Source organism: Malania oleifera, chromosome 7, assembly GCF_029873635.1.
Source record: "Malania oleifera isolate guangnan ecotype guangnan chromosome 7, ASM2987363v1, whole genome shotgun sequence".
Classification (NCBI taxonomy): Eukaryota; Viridiplantae; Streptophyta; class Magnoliopsida; order Santalales; family Ximeniaceae; genus Malania; species Malania oleifera.
This window is the reverse complement of record NC_080423.1, coordinates 53,366,762-53,388,229: the sequence shown is the minus strand read 5'-3', so window position 1 is coordinate 53,388,229 and position 21,468 is coordinate 53,366,762. Positions and strand designations below refer to the sequence as shown.

General features: G+C 34.7%; 1 non-coding gene across 1 annotated transcript; it reads left to right on the top strand.

Annotated features, from left to right (window-relative positions):
* The first annotated feature begins 1,258 nt into the window (after positions 1 to 1,258).
* Positions 1,259 to 1,364, top strand: LOC131161136 (small nucleolar RNA R71). Its single transcript, XR_009138294.1, has one exon. It is a non-coding gene; the product is annotated as a small nucleolar RNA R71 (small nucleolar RNA).
* Positions 1,365 to 21,468: the final 20,104 nt, after the last annotated feature.

Below are 21,468 nucleotides of genomic sequence, written 5' to 3'. Positions count from 1 at the left end.
TTATGGTTTCAGTCTGTTGGACTTCTTGATTCGAGTGCACCATTGATTCACGCTTTTGAGTGCACAACTCTTTGAGGAACTTCTTGTAATTAGACATTTTTTTGATAACATCTAGGAGGAAAAGGTTATTCTTTGCTTCCCTAAAGGTGTTCATTATGGAATCTTCAGATTTTTCCTTATTAGATTTTAAATTTGCTCGCAAGACAGTAGGATATGGTGCTGGAGAGGCAAAGTGTGGCAATGTTTCTCCACTGGAGGTTGTGGAAACTTCAGGATTGCTCACCGAGTTATAGGAGTTTAATTTAGCATTAAGTTCTACCTCTATTATCTTTTTGTCCTTGCCCTTGCTTGACTTATCTTTTGCCCTCATGTTTATTGACCCACTAGTTCACAAAGTGATTACCGCCTAGGCCTGCTCATGACACGATGATTGCCTAGTGTCTGGTTCTTTAGGATGCACTAGGGACTAGTTTATCTTTGCGGTTCACATAAAGAGCTAGTTGGCCTATAGAAGCTTTTAGCTTGGCAATAGATTGAGAGTCAATTAATCGCTTGCCACTTAGTTATCAATCTCAATGCCCTTGAGCGCTTTTAGCACCATTTCTTGGAAGGTTTGATCATACTTGGGTTGAGACGCTGGTTGCTGATAAGGAGGTGGTTGAAGGGTGAGCATAGAGGGATTTTGAGAGTTTTGGTTTGGCTAAGGAGGAAAAATTTAGGGGCTTGTGGAGGTCTTTGGGATTGAAAATCCAGAGCTTGCAGCCTCCGTGGGAAATTGGGATGTTGTTTCCACCTAGGGCTATAGATATTTGAGTAAGGGTCGTTGGATGACCTATCATACCAGTTGTGGGTGGCCTTCACTTTCTCTTGCACAAGCTCGGGCTAGGAATGCACGTGGGAGCAATTATAACTTGTATGGGAAGGGTCAGAGCAAATTGCACAAGCCTCTGCACACGCCATTGTCTGCAGCCCTAAGGACAAGCACTGGTCTAATTTTTTGGATATGGCATGTAGGGTAGGGGCTAGGTCCTAACTTGTGGCCAACTTGTAAACTCCCTTAGGTTTAGAGTTTGATGGACTGGGTAGTCTACGAGTGGTAGCCATGTGCTACTGATAATTTTTAGCCAAGTTTTCAAAGAGGACCCAAGCCTCGTTCTCGTGCTTTGTGAGGAATGTACCTCCGCACGATACATAAAACATGGACCTATCTCTCTCAACTAACCCTTCGTAAAAAGTATGAACTAATATCCACTTAGGGACTTGATGGTGTGGGCATTTACGAAGTAGGTCCCTGAAGCGCTTCCAAGTCTCAAAGACAAGTTCCCCATCCATTTGTGTGAAACTTGTGATTGCCCTTTGTAGCTAGTTAGTCTTCTTGATTGGGAAGTACTTTTTCAAAAATTTATGCTGCATGGTGGCCCAGTTGGTCACCGAGTTCAGCTTTAAGGACTTTAACCAATATTTGGCCTCATACTTAAGAGAGAATGGAAAAGGCCTAAGACGAAGGGTGCCATCACTAAAATTAGGTATATGGATGGTGGAGCAAATTTCCAAGAACTCATCTAGATGCTGATAAGGATTTTTAAGTGGGGTTCCCATGAAAGTTGGGCAACATCAAGATGATTGAAGTCATAATCTTGAATTGTGGCACTTGAACATCCGGGAACCAGATGCAGGATAGCAATGTGTATGCGTTAGGCACAAAATAGTCCCTAAGTGGACGATATGGTTGCTTTCCCACCATAGGTAGGTGGGGAGCTTGGCATTCCGAGAATTGATCAATGGGAATCAGTGGGTTTCATTCAGACATAACTTTTGACTCAGAACACTTAGTGATATCTGGATTGGAGCCAAGTTTCCTAATGGACCTACGGGATATTTCAATCTCAAGATCTACAGGAACTATCTCAGGGTCCCAAGAAAACAAACCAAACACACACAATTAAAGCACCCATAATCAAAACTTCTGAGATAACAAAATAAAAAATAAAAAATGAGAACAAATAAAGAAAGATGAAAATTAAAGGAGAGCAAATAGAAAACACAAGGCAACAATACTCTAAAGTGGAAGTTGGCTTATAACCATAGCCAAGTCCCCGGCAATGGCACCAAAATTTGGTAGGCACGCCAAGCCTTGGGTACTTAACTACCAAAGATAAAATTTATACTACCTAATAATTCCAAGTTCAGTAGAAAGTTGGGAAGTCGGATGTCGATCCTTAGGGACTTAAGTCACAGTTTTTAAGCTACTTCCAAATTAGTTTACTATAGCCTTGTATAAAATAGAAGTAAAAAAGTGGTAATTTTCAATGGGTGAAATCTAACCAACTACTAGAAAGTGATTAAATGAAAACAAGGAAATCTAAATTAACCCTACTCCTACAAAGCAGTGTTTTGACATGAGTATAGTTTAGGATGTAGTTTTGCGTAATCTAAGTTCAGTGGGTTTACCGTACTAAACTAACCAGAGCATTGGTAAACAATCCAAGGAGTCGTTCGATGGCATAGAGTAGCAAGGGTGCACTGCCGTCTAGAGCACGGTCAGGAACCAAAGTATACTCTATCACAAACGATCAGGAGAACCTCTATGGGAGACTGTAGCAATTCAACGAGAATGGAAAGTAAATAATGGAACTAAAAACAATTCAAAGAAAGTTAAGAGAATATGGGTTCCAAATACTAACACAAAGAATCCCTCATTGTAGGTGTGCTTTAGGACAATGCCATCAACGGATAAATGGTACTTGGACAGCAGGTGTTCAAAGCACATAACCGGTGATAGAACCAAGTTCACCACATTGAAAGAAAAGGATGGGGGATACGTCACCTTCGGTGACAATGCCAAAGGTAAAATTGTTGGCGTTGGAAAAATAGATAAAGAACCTTCTTTTACTATTGATAATGTGCTATTAGTAGAAGGATTAAAAAACAATCTTTTAAGCATTAGCCAATTAAGTGAAAAAGGATTTGAAATAACTTTTAAGAAATAAAAATTTTTTATTCAAAACCCTAAGAACAATGAAACCTTGTTTATAGCTCATAGGATAAAATAATGTATATTGTATAAACCTTGAGAACTTAGTAAATCAAAATGTAACCTATTCAGCTGTAATGAATGAAATGAGTTGGCTTTGGCATAGAAAACTAGGACATGCTAGTATGGATCTATTATCCAAACTATCTAAGAAAAATCTTGTAAAAGGATTACCAAAAACAAAATTTATAAAAGACAAAATTTGTGATGCATGCCAAAAGGGAAAACAAGTCAAAACAAGTTTCCAAAAGAAAAAGTAATATTAACTAGTTTGTAACACCTCGACCCCGAGGGGTCAGGGATATTAACTTTTTACTACTGATTTACAGCGGAAGGAAATAAACTCGATTATTATTACACCAGAGCGCTAATTATTCATATTACAATCATTTATTTCAAAAAAGAAAAATTAGACAAATATAAATATCTGACATCATACTAATATTTCTAAACAATCTTTATTTTTCTATCCCCACCCGCATGCTTGTTAAGTCTGATTTCCAACATGCTCTTCAGAGTTATCTGAAATAAAAATATGATTGGAGTGAGACGACGCTCAATAAGTAAACAAGATTATTATTAGTGTGTGGCCAAAATGAGTTTTTTAAAAATTTCGTAAAACAATATTTAATATTATAACTTCAAAACTGTCTCTAGAATAAATATAAATTTAAATTTCTGTATAAAACTTTTACCATCAAGTATAATAGTAAAATTTTATAATCATATACTATAACTGTTAAATTAAACTTTTAACTTTAAAACTGTATAAATATTTAATGATAAATATACATATACTTTTCCTTATACGTTTTCTTTAGATCGTCATTTAAGCACTAGAATGATCCTTTTCATGTAAACTTACACTTTTTCTTCAAATCATCAGTGACTTTGTATTCGTAATTAACTATGTATAAATATATATTGTAAAAACCACCCTTAGGCCTGTTTGTCGTAAGTCATGTTTACCCCCATGACTGGGTTGTGCGGTCCGAAAACTAGACTTAGCTGGCTAGCCGACCAAACTAAATCAACGTATGTAAACTTTAAGTGAGATTTTCCTTATTAAGTCCTGGTTCGGAACCAGGTGTGCACTCAGGAGAAATCTACTAACATAAATAACCACTCTGTAAACAGTGTGGGTGCACTCTGATCCGTATAAACTTTAAGCTGCGGTACCGAGCATCTGTAATTTTGAACTTTCGTTGCCATAAGGGGTTTTAACATCATCTTATTATAATTTATGCAATTTAAAATAATATCGTGAAAATCTCATCTTTACTCATATTTTCATAAAAAAATGTAACGTAGAAATAAACTCATGCCACACAATTTTTGTGTTAAAAATATATATAATTTTATTTTTGAATAGAAATAAATGCTAAAAATTTACCCGAGGGGATTAGAACATTTCTTAACCCAAAAATAGATGCAAGTATATTAAACATAGAACTGGTATAATTAAATACGCGTAAAAATAAACTCATGGAAATTTTGTGGAACTAATTAACATAATTGAAATTTACTTATAAAATAAACTCGGGTATGAATTTTAAATAAAAAAAAAACTAACATAATCAAAATTTACTTACCTTCTTCTTTTACCGTGTGCTACGAACACAATAACTATCTTTAAAAAATGAGATCGGAAAGAGTGGGTAAGTGAGAACTTACTCAAAATTCTCTCTCCACCACAAATTCTTTCACTCACTAATTCTTCTCTTCCTTAGAAAATTGTTATGAAAAATGAAGGTTGAGAGCTCCCTATTTATAGGAAAATTTTGGGGAAGAAATGGAATTTATAAAAGTGTGGGGAGATGAGTGAAATTATAATTTTTTTTTTAAATTAAAGAATGGGCAAGGGATGGGTTGAGTATGGGATGGGGAAGGAGGTCATGTGGGAGTGCTTGCCACCATTCCCATTAAATAAATTTTTAATTAACTACTTACCTAATTAATTAATCAATTAGTTAATTAATTATTTTATTATTTTATTATTTTTCTTAATCATTATTATCATTATTATTATCATTGTTATTACTTTTAAACTATTTTTAGTATTTATTTATTTTATTATTTATTTTTGAACAAGAATTAAATTTAAATTTTGAAAACTCATGTGGGCCCCATGTGGACCTCACACAACTTCGAGACCCAAATGGATCTTACGTAACTCAAATAACTCTTATACGATTTTATGCATCCTACTTACCTTTGAGACTCATGTAAACCTCCATACGGCTTCGGGACTCATGTGGGCCCTACACAGTCTTGTGAACCCCACATAGGATACCTATATTATTATTATTTTATCATATATTTTTACAAATTATATTAGTCAAAACATTTTTTTATGTACTTATTTACATATATAAATAGTGTCTTGTGGCTTCGGGACTCATGTGGACCCCACATAGTCTTGTGGGCCCCACATATGATACATATATTATTATCATCTTATTATGTATTTCTACAAATTATGTCTGTCAAAACACTATTTTATGTATATATACTTCTTTACGTGTACAAACAGTGTTTATTTTGTTTATCCTATGAAATTCCATTTTGACCAGACCGACCTACAGAGAGCGACTGAGCCGCAATGGTCTCTGAGCACTCGCTAAGACAAAGTCTTTCTTAGGCATCAAACATAGAATCAAGGATCCTACAGAAAAACACTTCTGTATTGATATTAACTTAATGACCATTTTTATTATTTTATTATTATTGTACTTTAATTATATATATATTTTTTTGGGTCATCACATAGTAGACCCCTAGAACTCTTGCACCTAGACTTATTTGGTCCAACTAGAACCTTAAGCTTAGGAGACAAACAATATGCTTTTGTAATTGTAGATGACTATTCAAGATTTACTTGGGTATTATTCTTAGAAAACAAAGATGAAACTTGTAACTTGCTAATCACCTTATGTAAGAAATTACAAAATGAAAAAGTCTATAATGTAACTAATTTTAGAAGTGATCAAAGTAGGGAGTTTAAAAACAAAGATTGTGATAAATTTTGTAATGAACATGGAATAAACCATAATTTTTTAGCACCTAAGACTCCATAACAAAATGGAGTTATAAAAAGAAAAAATAGAACCCTCCAAGAAATGACAAGAACCATGATAAACGAAAACAATCTACCTAAATACTTTTGGGTAGAAGCTGTGAATACAACTTGTTATATTATAAATACGGTATCTATAAGATCAAGTATAGACAAAACACTGTATGAACTTGGGAAAGGTAGAAAACCCAACATTTCCTTCTTTCATGTATTTGGGTGTAAATGCTTTATTCTTAATGCTAAAGATGATTTAGGTAAGTTCAAGGCAAAATCTAATGAAGGTATCTTCTTAGGTTATTCTAAAAATAGTAAATCTTATAGGGTTTATTATTAAAGGACTCTTAATATTATTGAATTAATACACATAATGTTTGATGAATCAAATAATTATGACAATAAACTTAAGATTGATGAAAAGGAAGATATCTCACAAAAGGAAGAAGATCTTGAAATAAAAGAAGAAAACAATAATGAAGCTTCAAATGAAAATATCATAGAAAATCTAGAACTACCAAAAGAATGGAGATATGCTAAAAGTCACCCAAAAGATCAAATTCTTGGTAAACCATCAAAGGAATAACCATTAGAGCCTCATTAAAAAATATTTGTAACCATTATGCTTTTTTGTCTCAAGATGAACCCAAGAATATTGAAGAAGCCTTAAAAGATGATTCTTGGATTTTAGCTATGCAAAAGGAACTAAATCAATTTGAAAGAAGTCAAGTATGGGAACTTATACCTAAACCCAAAGATAAATTAATCATAGGAACCAAATGGGTATTTATAAATAAAAAGGATGAAAATTGGGTGGTTATTAGAAACAAAGCTATGTTAGTAGCACAGAGTTATAATGAAGAAGAAGGTATCAATTATAAAGAAACCTTTGCTCCTATAGCAAGAATGGAAGCTATAAGGATGCTTCTTGCTATGCAGCACATAAAGATTTTAAATATATCAAATGGACGTAAAAAGTGCATTTTTAAACGGTTATATAAATGAAGAAGTTTACATTAAACAATCTCCAAGATTTGAAGACTCTAAAAACCAAAATCATGTATTCAAGTTAACAAAAGCGTTATATGGAATGAAACAAACTCCTAGAGCTTGGTATGAAAGACTAAGCAAGTTCCTACTCCAAAACAAATTTTCAAGAGGAAAGATAGATAGCACTCTATTCATAAAAGCCAAAAATAATGATATGCTTATAGTTCAAATTTACGTTGATAACATTATATTTGGAGCAACTCATGAAGATTTGTGTAATGAATTTGCGACATCTATGCAAAAAAAATTAGGAATGAGCATGATGGGAGAGTTAAATTACTTCCTTGGGTTACAAATTAAATAAGCTAAAAATGGAACATTCAAAAATCAAACTAAATATATTAAAGACATGTTAAAAAAAGTTTGATATGGAAGAAAGTAAACCCATAGGAACTCCCATGAGCACCTCAATGAGTCTTGACATGGATGAAAAAGGAAAACAAAAAGATACAAAACATTACCGAGGAATGATAGGAAGCTTACTATATCTAATAGTAAGTAGACTGGATATCATGTTTGGTGTATGTATGTGTGCTAGGTTTCAATATGCTCTTAAGGAATCACATCTAATCACAGTTAAACGAATACTTAGATATTTGTTAGGCACACTCGATCTAGGTTTATGGTATCCAAAGGGAACCGATTTCGAAATGATAAGTTATTCAGATGTGGATTATGCGGGATGCAAAATAGATAGAAAGAGCACTAGTGGCACTTGTCACTTTATAGGACACTCACTAGTTTCTTGGTTTTCAAAGAAACAAAATTCCATAGCATTATCTACAGCTGAAGCAGAATACTTAGCAGCTGGGAGCTGTTGTGCTTAACGTTATATATGAAACAACAATTAAGGGACTTCAAAATTCAATACCAAACAATTCTTATAAAGTGTGACAATACAAGTGTTATAAATATTTAAAAAAATCCAGTATCACACTCAAGAACAAAACATATTGATATACGTCATCACTTTTTAAGAGATAATGTAGATAAGAAAGAAATAGTTCTTGAATTTGCTAACACTCATGATCAATTAGCTAATATATTCACAAAACCACTAGCTAAAGATCAATTTTTATTTATCCGACGGGAATTTGGAATGTTACATATACGAGAGGTTAACTAAGAGAGAAAATAATTTTTCTTCAGTGTAGACGACTACCAAATATCAGGTAGGGGCTTGACAAGCTACTATCTATCTGGAAAGACAGTTGACAGCCCACTGTCAACTTGATGACATACGATTTTCTCACAGCGGTTCACGTTCATTTAACATGTAAAACACTCTTTTTAAAGCCCTATAAGTCTGTCCACTCGTCTACCCTTCATGAAACCATCCTCTCTTCATATCGCCTCTAAGTTTCTCCTCACCAAACCTCTTCCCAGCATCGCTTCATCAAAACCCTAAATCCCTCACATCTAGGGTTCCTCAAATTTCTGCTTCACCAAAATGCCACGAACCAAAACAATTGGGAAAAAGGACAAATGATCCTCTTCTTCAAGGTCTGATAGCAACAATGACATTGAAAAATGGTTGGTCTCATCTTATGCAAAATATTTGTACCAAAACCACATCTCCATTATCGATCCAATATTTGGCATGGTACTTAATGTCTCTTTCTTTGAAGAAAATTTCCCTAAGATTCTTGAGATATTCAAAAATATAGGATGGGATAAGTGTGTTCTTCACCAAGTTGAAGGCTATTACCCTGATTAGATGAAACTTTTTTATTCATACTTGGTAAAGAAAGATGTTGGTTTTGCCACTAAAGTTTTTGGCCAAAAGATTACACTTACTCCACACTCACTAAGGAAAATACTTCGTATAAAGCATGGTGATTTTGAGTGCAATCCAATAAAAAAACAATAGACAATGGAGCAGGGTTTTTCTCCACAGGAATTTCTGCCTCTTGTGATGAACAATCAATCTATCTATTTTGGAAATCCTCCATAATACAAACAGCTCAATTTGCAAGCACAAATTCTTCACAAAATTATTGCTTATAATATAATTCCTAGAGCAGGATCCTTTGATCATATTTTCTTCTTTGATTGCTTCGTCATGTGGTGCATACTAAAAGGAAAGAAATTGGATTTAACTAGCCTCATACTCAAATGGATGATCATGAAGCTTGAATCTCCTAGAATTGGACTTGCATATGGTGGCATTCTTTCCTTAGTTTTTGCTCACTTCCAAGTCCTCACACTATCTTCAAAAACTAGTGAAGCAAACCCATTACAACATATTCTCCTCCACTACTCTAAAAAGGATGGGTTACAAGAAATATACTGAGGGATGGATGTTTAGGGGAAATAAAATTATTCAACCAGAGCTAGAAGAACGTAATCCAGCTCCTGAAGAAGTTGATATGCCTACATGGTTTCTTCCTTTTTATCAGCATTATTCCGGTTTCAGTTCTGAAATGAGGGATGGTTTTGCTTTTCTCCAAGACAAATCCTCACATACTGATGATAAATACTCTTTACTGGATAAACGTCTTGACAACATAGAGCAACGTGTCACTATTTCAAAACCAAATGACACTGGTGAAGAAAGTGATGAAAATGATGATGGCTCACACAAATCATCTGATGAAGAGGCAAAATCAGATGAAAACTCTGTTGAAGCTGAAGAAGAAGCTGAAGAAGAAGAAGAAGGATCACAAAAATCTAAAGGGAAAGGAATTGCTGCAGATAGTGACATTGCTTCTGATACTTGACTATAGACCTCTTATGATGATTGAACTTTTTTGTATGCTACACATGCTCAGTTTATGGATGTATTATGTCTTTTCGTTGATGTCAAAAGGGGGAGTATGTGTTGTGCGCAAAGTCTATGAGTTTATGTTTCTAGTTTGATGAATTATGAGTTCTATGTACTATGAGTTCTATGTATTTGTCTCTATGTATATGCTTCAATGTTAAATCTGAAATTATGTCTTAATGAAATTAAGTCTATGCTTATTGACAAGGGGAGTATTATTTGTACCTTTGCTACTTCTTTGTCATCATCAAAAAGGGGGAGATTGTTGGCTTAACTAGGCTTACAACTCTTGATTTTCATGATAACAAAGTATGGTTATCTAATGTGTTTCCAAGTGATACTATTTCAGGCAAAGATGATTTCATAAATAAAAAGGACAATTCTGAAAGCTCAAACTTCAAATGCCATATCTTCAAAAGCTCACAAGGATCAAGGAACAAGGAAAGCCTCATATAAATGTAAGTGATCCATAATGAAAGCTCAGAGATGTCTGAAAGATCAAAGATCAATGACAAAAAAAAAAAAAAAAAACACTCAAAGCATAGAAGTGTCAAATTTTTTTTTACAACAAAGCTTTGTAAGTACTTCAAGTTGATTCAAAAATGAATGTTCGTTTTGAAGCTCATTAGGCAAAGAGACTTAGAGACCTTAGTTTTATGACTTGGAACTTATTTTTCAAAGAAAAACCAAATTGAGATTCAAAGTCGAAATAAACAAAGGAGAGAAATAAAAAATGTCTTAAAATGAGAAACAACCACTTGGCAGATGACTGTTTGTCTATGGACAGATGACTGAAATATTAAAGGACTTTAATTAAGAAGATAGAAGCATGACGGATGGTTGTCAAGTACTTGACAGACGACTATTAGTGACAATTAAGATGACTATAAGTGTTTTGTCAACCGACTGCCACTCTTATGTATATTTTAAAAACTTGGTTATTCAGTGATAGACGGTTGCTACCCTGATGACAGGCGACTGCCACCTTACTGTTTGTGAAATATATGCTTGAAATATATGGACAGACGACTGCCAGAGAGCACACAGTCGTCTGGCTCATGACAAATTTCAAAATAACCAACGAATATATTTTTGAAATTTCAATTACTTAAGGCCCAAATTAATATAAAACTTGGACCCAACTCCAAGTAAACTTGAGGAACAAGTAAGAAACCTTTCTACATCTATAAATACCATCAAGTTACATTGATTTGAATACCAAGAAATCAATTTAGCAATCAAACTCTCTCTCAAGCATTCTGAAATTCTGAAAGTTCTTTGTTACTCACAACATCCACGAAGTTCTCTAAAGTCTTGCTGGTTTTCTCACTGATATTGCACTCCAATTGTTAATTCTTTCATCTATTGAAAGATTCCTACAGTGATAAATCTCTAGAGCTTCAATCTGATTTTTGTATTGTGAATTTACTAAAGTATATAGTTTTTGATCCGTAGTAATCAGCTCTTTGAGGAGCAATTCTTGTACATCTTGTTTTAAATATTTGTAGTAGATTGATGACGATTTGAGTGTTGAATCGTTGGACCAAACAAGGGAATATTGTTTGGATAAGGTGGGCTCTAGCCTTAAACCAAGGAGTGTTGTAATCAGTATTGTTCCGCCTAGTAAAGGAATGGTGATAGTGAATCCTTTGGTGGTTTTGCCAAGGGCGAGGACATAGGCTGTGTCGAAGTCGAACCTCGTAAAGATCTTGTGTTCTTCTCTCTCTTCCCTACTCTTTACTTTCTAGAAAAATTTATAAATTGTGCGGATGTTTTATCAAACTCTAAATTCTAAGTGTTTGGTTGTTAAATAGACCGGAAGGTAATTTGTTTTGGTTTGATCAGCATTGATTGCAGAAACCGAAAGGGATTATGTTGGTTGATTATCCTTAACTTATTAAACTTAAAGTTTATTTAAAAGCTGAACATTGGGAAGAAGTGTGTTTGTGAATTTTAAAACAGGGCTTATACAAATTCAGCAAAGTTTTACATATTGATATAGGGCTATTGTTTCAAGAATTAAGTGGTCGATTATTTTGCTTTCATTGTGATTACTCTGAATTAATTTTGTGATTGTGTTTGAGCATTGATTATAGTTATAACACAAAAGAATAAAAAGAAAGGGAATAAAATTTTTAATTCCCAATTCACCCCCATCTTAGGAAAGCTATTCCAATTTCACTTCTTTTCGTACACTTTCTTTAGCCGAGGACATTCTGGCTTGATGTGCCCAACTTCTCTACAATTGTAGTACATAAGAGGATCATCCTTTTGCTTCCTTCTACTTGACTCTCCTTTTTCTGTTTTTGAGTTCTGGAATTTCTTGGTATACTTCCTATTTTTTTTTTTTCAAGAACTTTCTGAACTTCTTAGTTAGAAGATTCATATCGTCTTCTGATTCTGAACAGCTCTCTTCACCGGATTTTCTGGAGGATGCTTTGAGGGATGTTACTTTCTTAGTTTTATTCTGCTCACTTAGTCTTTCATTTATTATTAATTTGTAAGTGATAAGCGATTTGATTAACTCGTCTAGTGTCATTACTTTTAGGTTCCATCCTTCTGTTATGGCTGTAGCCTTTGCCTCCCAGGCTGGTGGTAGATCCCTAAGAATTTTCCTAATCATTTCATAAGTTGGGTAAGTCTTACCAGAGCATGCAATGAATTTGTGATGTGGGTGAACCTGGTGTACATAGATTGGATTGATTCACTAGAAGACATTTTAAATGCTTCATATTCACTTGTTAGCATGTCTATTCTACTTTCTTTTACATATTTAGTGTCTTCATTTGTGACTTCTAATTTATCACATATTTCCTTAGTAGTTGTACATGCCATGACCCTATTAAATTCAATTACGTATAAAGCACAATATAATAGATTCATTGTAGTAGCATTTATTTGAAGAGCTTTCATGTCCTCATCTGTATGTTCATCTTCAGTCTTAGGTTTATTTTCTTTCTCTACAATTTTCATAGGAATATAATTTCATCTAGAAACAACTTTCCATACTTTCCAATCAGCATTTTGAAGAAATGCTCGCATTCTTTGTTTCCAATATGTGTAGTTAACACTACAAAAAATGGGTGGTCATGTGGATGAGTGTCCCTCACTGAATGGGGTTACACCAATGTCTGCCATTGTGATCTTTTACAAAAAAAATGTTTAAGCCTAGTGTAACCTCGCTTTGATACCAAATGTGAATTTATGTGTACTCCCAATAGGGGGGTGAATTAGGTATTTTAAAATCTAGGTCTCTCAAGTCCTAATTTTGAAAACTTACAATCACACAACCACAAGCTACTTGACAATCAATTCAGTATTTCTCAACTTATCAATTTAATGTGTGACTTTATCAAGCAAACTGTTAGACCAAGTGGTTAAGGGTCTTTCATTCCAACCATGTTTTGATGACAACAACCCATTAGCAGTTCTTTAAGGCTACTAACTTTTTTCTCTAGTCCTGTTCAGTTGCACAAAATAGTACCAAAGTAAGTGAAGTTTCAAATCAGCCCAAAGCAACTCATGACATGAACAAAAGCTCAGTCACTCAAAGCATTCATGGACTCTACATAATATGCAAGTGTTCTAAAGATTGAGTGTGAGAGTGAGAGAAATTATTTTTTGTAAAATCCCTTGTATATGGAGTGACTCAAATAAAGAGCAAGAAATGGGCATATCACACACACACAACAAAGACAAGTAAAGCTTCTTAAGGTGTCTAAAAATCCTCAAACATGTTTTACAAAATTTAAAGACATCTTACAATGAATTAGGGATCATCCCTCATAAACAGACAAGGACCTTTCTTAGAACTTAAAAAGATTTTTTCTAAAGTAGTAAAAAGGGCCTCATTGATGAACACAGGGTTTCATCGATGAGTATAACACATGCCCTCGTCGACGAACACATGATTCTTGTTGACAAGAATATATCGAGAGTGCCTAAAAGTTCAGAGCACCCCTCGTCGACGAATACAGGGGACTCAGCGATGAGGTATGTGCAAACTTCGTTGACAAACATAGGGTTCTCATCGATGAAAGGAAACTGAGACTTGTCTGAATTCAGAACCAGCAACTCGTTGACGAACACAGGGCTTCATCGACAAATATACTGAAGAGCTCATCGACGAAGGCAAGACCTCATCGATGAATGTCGGGCTACAGGGTTCATTAAATGCAGAAGAACAGCTAGTTTTGGTCTCGTCTTACATGGATAAATGCCCAACGGCTCTCTAGCACCCTGCTCACCCATTTGTTGTTTAAATAAGGGTTTTTGCATTTACTTCAAACTAAGAAAGCTCATTTAGTCATTAAGATAATTTATTGTGCTTTCACTCTAGGGTTTTCTTTGTGCAACTCACTTGCCCTATTCCTCTTGCTCTTGCTCTTGTTTTTACTCCATTGAATAGAGGATACAGTGTGTTAGGATTTTATTGTAATACTTAGCTCAAAAGAAGCATTTAATATTGTATCCACTTCTCATCTACTACTTGTATAGAAAGGCCTTTTGTGAGCCATTATAGGGTATCTCTAAGTGAGTACCTCGTTAAAGCTCTTTGTGAGCTGTTGTGTGTATTGGCTTCTCCACCCAAAGGAGGATTGTATAGTGAATTTTGGGAATCCTTGAGTTGGTCTCAAGGTGTGAACGTAGGCGGGGTGCTGAACCATTTTAATATTATCGTGTTAAGCTTCTCTTCTCTCTTCTTTGGTTTATATTGCTTATTCATTGCCATTTGCTTCACTTTTATATTGTGATATAATATACTTGTTCTTGGAAAAATTTTCGTGTTTGTAGAAAACTTACATATCCGCAAGAAACGTTTATTCACCCCCCCTCCATTGGGCCAACACAAACAATATTACCTAATTACTTAACATACACAACAAACATAAAAGAGTTAAGGGAAGAGAGATGCAAACATGATTTTTATGAGGTTCATCCAACCAAGCCTATGTCCTCATGGATTCCACTATATTTCTCATTAACTTGGGATAAAGATTCCTATTGCAATCCGCTGCTAACAAGAGACGTAGCTATCTCCTAATCCGCTGCTTACAAGAGGCGTAGCTTCCTCCTCATGATTCACAAACCAAATCGTTAATACAAATAATGAATAATAAATATTCTTGAATACTCAGACACTTCTCAATAAGCTAATGTGTACAATCAGCCCTAAGCACTCTCATAAGGTATAATATGAAGCTCAAGAGAGAATTTATTTTTCTCAATGATGTATGTAAAGATATGAACTTTATATGAAAAATATATGTATATGAGATGCTTCAAAGATCAGCACTTTATTAAATATCTCCCAAAAATAATTTTTTTTAAATATATGCTTTGGAGATTTGAGAGTTTTATTTCAAATGACCATTTGCAAGAATATAATATGAAATCCCTTTTATAATATCCTTGAATATCACACATATCTAAGTTCTTGATTTCAAATATTTTATGTAAGAATAATAAACTATAAAATCTTTGAATAAAAATATATACTTGAATATTACAAAGATTTTAAGTTCTAGAATACTTTTCCCAAAAGATTGTTTAAGCAAATATATATAGGAAAAAAGATTTCTTTCTCCTAAAAATAATTTCAAATAAATTGAATAAGGAAGTGAATAATAGTTTAAGAATAGGATTGAATTCTCAATAATAATAATAAAAAGCTTTACCAAACCTCAAGATCAAACCAATTTTTTGTAAGATGGTACGAATGTAAGCACTTGAATCTTGAACATGATGTTAACGAATTGCCCAAACTTGATGTGAATGCTTTGGAATGCAAGCAAAGTTAGCAAAAGATGTGTAAAAGTTGTGCTAATGTATTTCTTCTTGCTTCTTAAAGTTTCCCTAGGGTTTAGCGTTAGTTTTAAATAAGTGTTCTCACATTTGATCAATTTCTAGCCGTTGGATCATTTAATTAAAAAACTTTCCATCTGTTTCTACGCTGAAGCGCCATTCTCCGCCATGAACTCGTCGATGAGTGGATACATTCATCGTCGAGTGTCCTTCATAAGTTCATTGACGAGAACAGGGGATTCATCGATGACTGGGTTGTTTGAGATTTTTATGGTCTCGGTATTTTCTCGTTGATGAGAGCAAAGCGTTTGACAACGAGGCCTTCAGTCATTTATCGACGAGACTAGGGGAATAGTTAACGAGTTGCCTGTTATTCAGCTTGATCCAACCTAGGTGAATTTTCGTATGAATATTTCATGAAAAACATGCATCCTAAGGTTAATCTATATGTCATTTTGAGCTTTGTATCATATTTTATGAGTTATGCAAATACAATCAAACCTAGTGCAAATTACAACAAGGATTTGGATAGCCTTTATCCTTTTGCTCTTCGGCTTCCATGGGTTGAGCCAAGTAGTATATACTTCGTGTTCCTTGTGGCTTCCATAGCATGCTTACCATCTGTGCATGCTAAGTCATGATCCTATTCAACATATCAATGCACGGTAAAATTTCAAGTGATTTGTCATTATCAAAATAGGATTGGATTCATAAAGTCAACACATGTTCTGGGCACCTTAAACCCTGATTTTGACTTGTTTAGTTATAACCACGGTATTCCTCTGCCATAAGTGAGGGTAAGTAATAAAATAAGTAGCCAATTTTCTCCGAGGATGGCATTTAATAGATAGCGAATTTCGAAGACGAAATTTTATAAGGAGGGGAGAATATAAAGACCCAAAAAATAATAGTAATTAAATAAAGAGGAAAAAGAGAATTTAAAGAAGGTAAATCAGGGTTCCTAGACGAATGCCCTGGCTTCGTTGACAAACTCCTTCATCCTTTCGTGGATGAAGTTTAGTGTTTCGTCGATGAAAGTGGTTCTTCAACGAGATTCTTACCTTCTTCACCAAACTACCTTCTTCGTCTCGTCAACGAGTACACGTGACTCATCGATGAAGCCATGTGTCAAGACACCTATAAATATGCAGAATCAAGAATTCAACAAGAAAAATATTTTTTTCCCTTATTTTCTCTCTCTAAAATTTGGCTACTCTGACTTCTTTTTACAAATCCAGCTCAGTTTCTCCCCATTTCGATGATCAGAAGCTACCACGGTGATCTTGGGGAGATTCTCTACAACTTAGCCGGAGCAAAATGTTGATTTGAGAAGTTTGGACACCATCTTAATATTAGGGTGAGTAGATTATTTTGCTATTTCCAGTATTACCAAGTTTAGTTGAGGCCATATTTTGTCTTGTATGAGAATATACTAGTGTTTTGTGGAGTAAAATTAGGGTGGTATGATTTCAGGATTAGGGTGTCTTTGGAACCCTACATGCAAGGATTGAGGACCACAGCGGTTATTTTTCCAAGAACCCAAGTAAATTATAGTTTAGGAAATTACGAGCAAGTAGATTCAAGAAATATGAGTGTGATGATTTTTTGGGAAATTTAGTGTTTTTACTGGGAAATTTGTATATATGTAATTGCAAGATTTTGAAGTTGGTACGCTGAGGGAGTGAGGGTTGTATTGGAGGCAATCCTCCCAGTCAGAAAGGCAAGGGAAGTATGTTATGCCAGCTGATTTAGAAATACTTACCCGTAAAATATGATATATGAATATGGATGTTTTTTAGAGTAAGAAAATTATATAGTTTCACAGATTTCAGTATATGTGTCTTGTTGACCCTACAGGTCATACTTGGTTTTGATTATGACAAATACTCAGGTATTTAATGTCTGCCAAGTTGATGTATAGGTTTACCTTGGCAATATCATATGATGGCACTCGAAGACCCGAAGGAAAATGAAGACCTAGAATGTTTTTTTTTAATTGTTGTAATCTATATTTCATTTTGCTGAGTCTATAATATTTATATTCAAACTTGTTAGCTTTACCATGATCCCAAGAGGGGGGGTGAATTGGTATTTTTAAAATTTAAGCACTAGGTCAATCACCTAACACCAGTATATTCACAACCCTAGAGTCAATCTAGTGCAAGAATGTAAATATATACAAGAAAGTAAATAAACCAACTTAATCAAACATACATGCACCAGAAAGCAGTAAAGTAAAATCGACACATAGAAATGTTATCGAGGTTTGGCCAATTGCCTACGTCCCCACCTTGGCTAACAAGCACAAGGATTACCACTATAACTTGCTCACTTAAATGGGTGGAGGTGCACCTATACAAACCAGGTCAATTCAAGGGGCTGACCTTAACCAGTACATACAATCCTTACCGGGCTAGATTATCGCCCCCTCAGGCCACGCCTGGAAACACTCAGATTTTACAATCAAATGGTACAACAGATAAGTGCTTTCACGTAAAGCATATTTGTACCCAAATAATACGCTCAATAAAATACGCATCGATAGCATGGATATAGTGTAAGCTCAGTGATGTAAGATTTGTTCTATCAATACTCAACACAGTATAGCCAATATAAAGCTCAAGAGTATTCAACACAATATGATCAGTATGATGCTCAAGAATAATCAACACAAGCAGTGGCTTGGAATCTAAACAGAATATTTCAACAAAACATCAATATTCCAAGTATACTAGGTAGATAATCAAACTAGTTTCAGAATGGTTTTCTTCAATGAAATAAGCACAAAGTTAGTTTGAAAAGATTGCTTGCTTGTTTGAAAAATTCTTTGCATACCAAAAACAAAGCTCTTGGACACTTGCAATGGAATGCAAATACCCCAAGCTTTCTTGGTTCAATACCACACGAGATTTACAAAGGAGAAATCTATGGGTTAAACCTAAGCTATGCTCCCAATAAAATGAATGTTAAGCACACACAACAATGGGAGTATTAGCACAGAGCAATAATCACATAAACAAAGATGGAACTCTTGCACTCTCGGATTTTATCAAAGAGAAGCAAGTTTGAAAGTGTAAGGGCACAAAATGGAATTTCAAGAGAAAGAGAATTTTTGCTAATCACTTTTCTTAATCACCCCTTAATTGAGCAAATGGACTCATATTTATAGCCAGGTAAAAATTATTACCGTTCAGGATATAATGGGCATTATTAAAAAGTCTCAAAAGATTAAAATTCAATTAGCTTGAAATAACCCTATTTTACCGCAGTTAATTTATTTTAACCATCTGGAGTTTAGGTGGCTGAACCAAGGTTCGGCCGCCCGAACAGAAACAACAATATAAGTGTTCTAAGCTAATTTTGTCACCCGTGTCTTGGTTCAGCAACCTGAACAAAAGTCAGAAACATTTGTTTGTAGGTTAGGGTGCCCAGTCCTGGGTTCAGTTAACCGAACTAGGCCATTCGGTCGCCCGAGCCATTTTTGAACTGAGGTGGTCGGTTGCCCGAATTGGTGGGATGTTCTTCTCGAGGCATTTGGGCACTTGAGGAAAATATGCACAATTAAGGTTCGGTCACCCGAGGGTAGGTCAACATTTTGACCTTCAAGGTTCGGGCGCCCAAGGAGTTTTGTACTCCAAAGGTTCGGTCGCCCGACCCCTCTTAGCTTGCTTAGATATGATCAATTTCAGCACAATTATTTCACACTCATATTTTATGTAATGTGTGTGTGAGTGTTGGTGCCTAGGGTCTTGCTATGGTTTTAGTAGAGCTTAGACTATATCTTGTGTGCATGATGTGCATGTGATAAGCATACATCCACATGCCTAAGTTACTATTACAGACCCATATTATTACAGACCGATATGAATTTCAATTACAAATTACAAATCTTCACGGTCTTCTTGTTTCCTCAAGTCTCCTTCCTTGGAATATTAATTTGAACTTGCACAAGCACTTGTCAATCATCAAATATTAGTATTTGTCATTATCAAAATCGGCTACGACCTATAAGGTCAACATTCTCCCCCTTTTAGATGATGACAAATACACCATGCAAAAAATATGGATACAGCCTAAGACGGCTCCCCCTAGCAATATGCATCCAATTTATTTTAGCCAAATTAATTATTTTACCCATTATTTATTTTTGCCTCTCCATCTCCCCCTTTTGGCAATAGCAAAAAGGGCTGTAAGAGTGAACACTCTAGGCAATGGAAAAATGTTACATTTATACATGAGACATTTTGGAAATATTTAGAAAAAATTCTGGTAGAGTGTCGTTTGTAAATCGGACTTTCCAAAAATAAATCATGTATAATTGTAACTTGTTTGAGCGTAAATATTTCCTAGAAGTTTATCCACAAATACTCAAACAATTTAGTATAGTCCAACAATCCAGTATAAAATTCAAAGTCATCATGAAGTGGACAGAGGAGTTGTGCATCACAAGTAATAATCAATATTCATTGCATTCAATATTATCATGCTTTAGATATATGTATATATATATATGATATGTGTACATGAGGTATAGTCAACATCCACAAAGTCTAAAGGAAGAAGGCAAATCAACAGTGATGTTAGTTGCTAAGACTTGTAAGTTTCATATGAAAGCTCCCCCTAAATTTATGCAAACCATGAAATATCTAGGAAACGTCTCTACTATGCATCAGACCTAACTCACGTCTAATTTGTATGAACCTATCTTTGGGAAGTGGTTTAGTAAGTATATCTTCCCATTGTTCATTAGTGCATACAAACTCAAGAGCCACATCTCCTTTTTGCACATGATCATGAAGAAAGTGATGTCTAATCTCGATATGTTTAGTTCCTGAATATTAGATAGGATTTTTAGAGATGTTGATTGCACTAGTATTATCACATTTAATCGGTATTGTTTCATAGTGCAATCCAAAGTCCACAAGTTGTTGTTTCATAAAAAGAGTTTGGGCACAACAACTTCCAGCCGCAATATATTCTGCTTTGGCTATGGATAAGGCGACTGAGTTTTGCTTCTTGGAGAACCAAGAACAAGAGATTGTCTTAAATAATGACAAGTGCCGCTTGTACTCTTTCTATCAACCTTACTACCGGTAAAGTCAGCATCCGTATAATTCACAATCTCATAGGATGTATGCTTAGGGTACCACAAGCCTAACTCTATAGTCCCAACTAGATACCTAAGGATTCTTTTAACAACTTTTAAATGAGATTCCTTAGGGGCGGCCTGAAATCTAGCACACATACACACACTAAACATAATGCCAGGCCTACTTGCAGTGAGATATAGGAGACTCCCAATCATGCCATGATATAGTTTTACGTCAACAGGGATCCCTTTCTCATCTTTATCAAGGTTAATGGAAGAATTCATAGGAGTACCAAGAATTTTACAATCTTCCATTTTAAATTTCTTTAGAAAATCCATGATATATTTAGATTGGCATATGAAAGTTCCATTTTTAGCTTATTTAATATGCAACCCTAAGAAGAAACTAAGCTCACCCATCATGCTCATTTCAAACTCAATTTGTATGCATTTGGCAAATTCATTACACAACTCATCATTAGTTGCTCCAAAAATGATATCGTCCACATATATTTGAATAGCATATCATCATTTTTAGACTTGATGAAGAGTGTAGTGTCAATCTTGCCACAGGTGAACCCATTTTCTAGTAGAAAACTACTAAGCCTTTCATACCAAGCTCTAGGAGCTTGTTTCAATCCATACAAGGCCTTAGA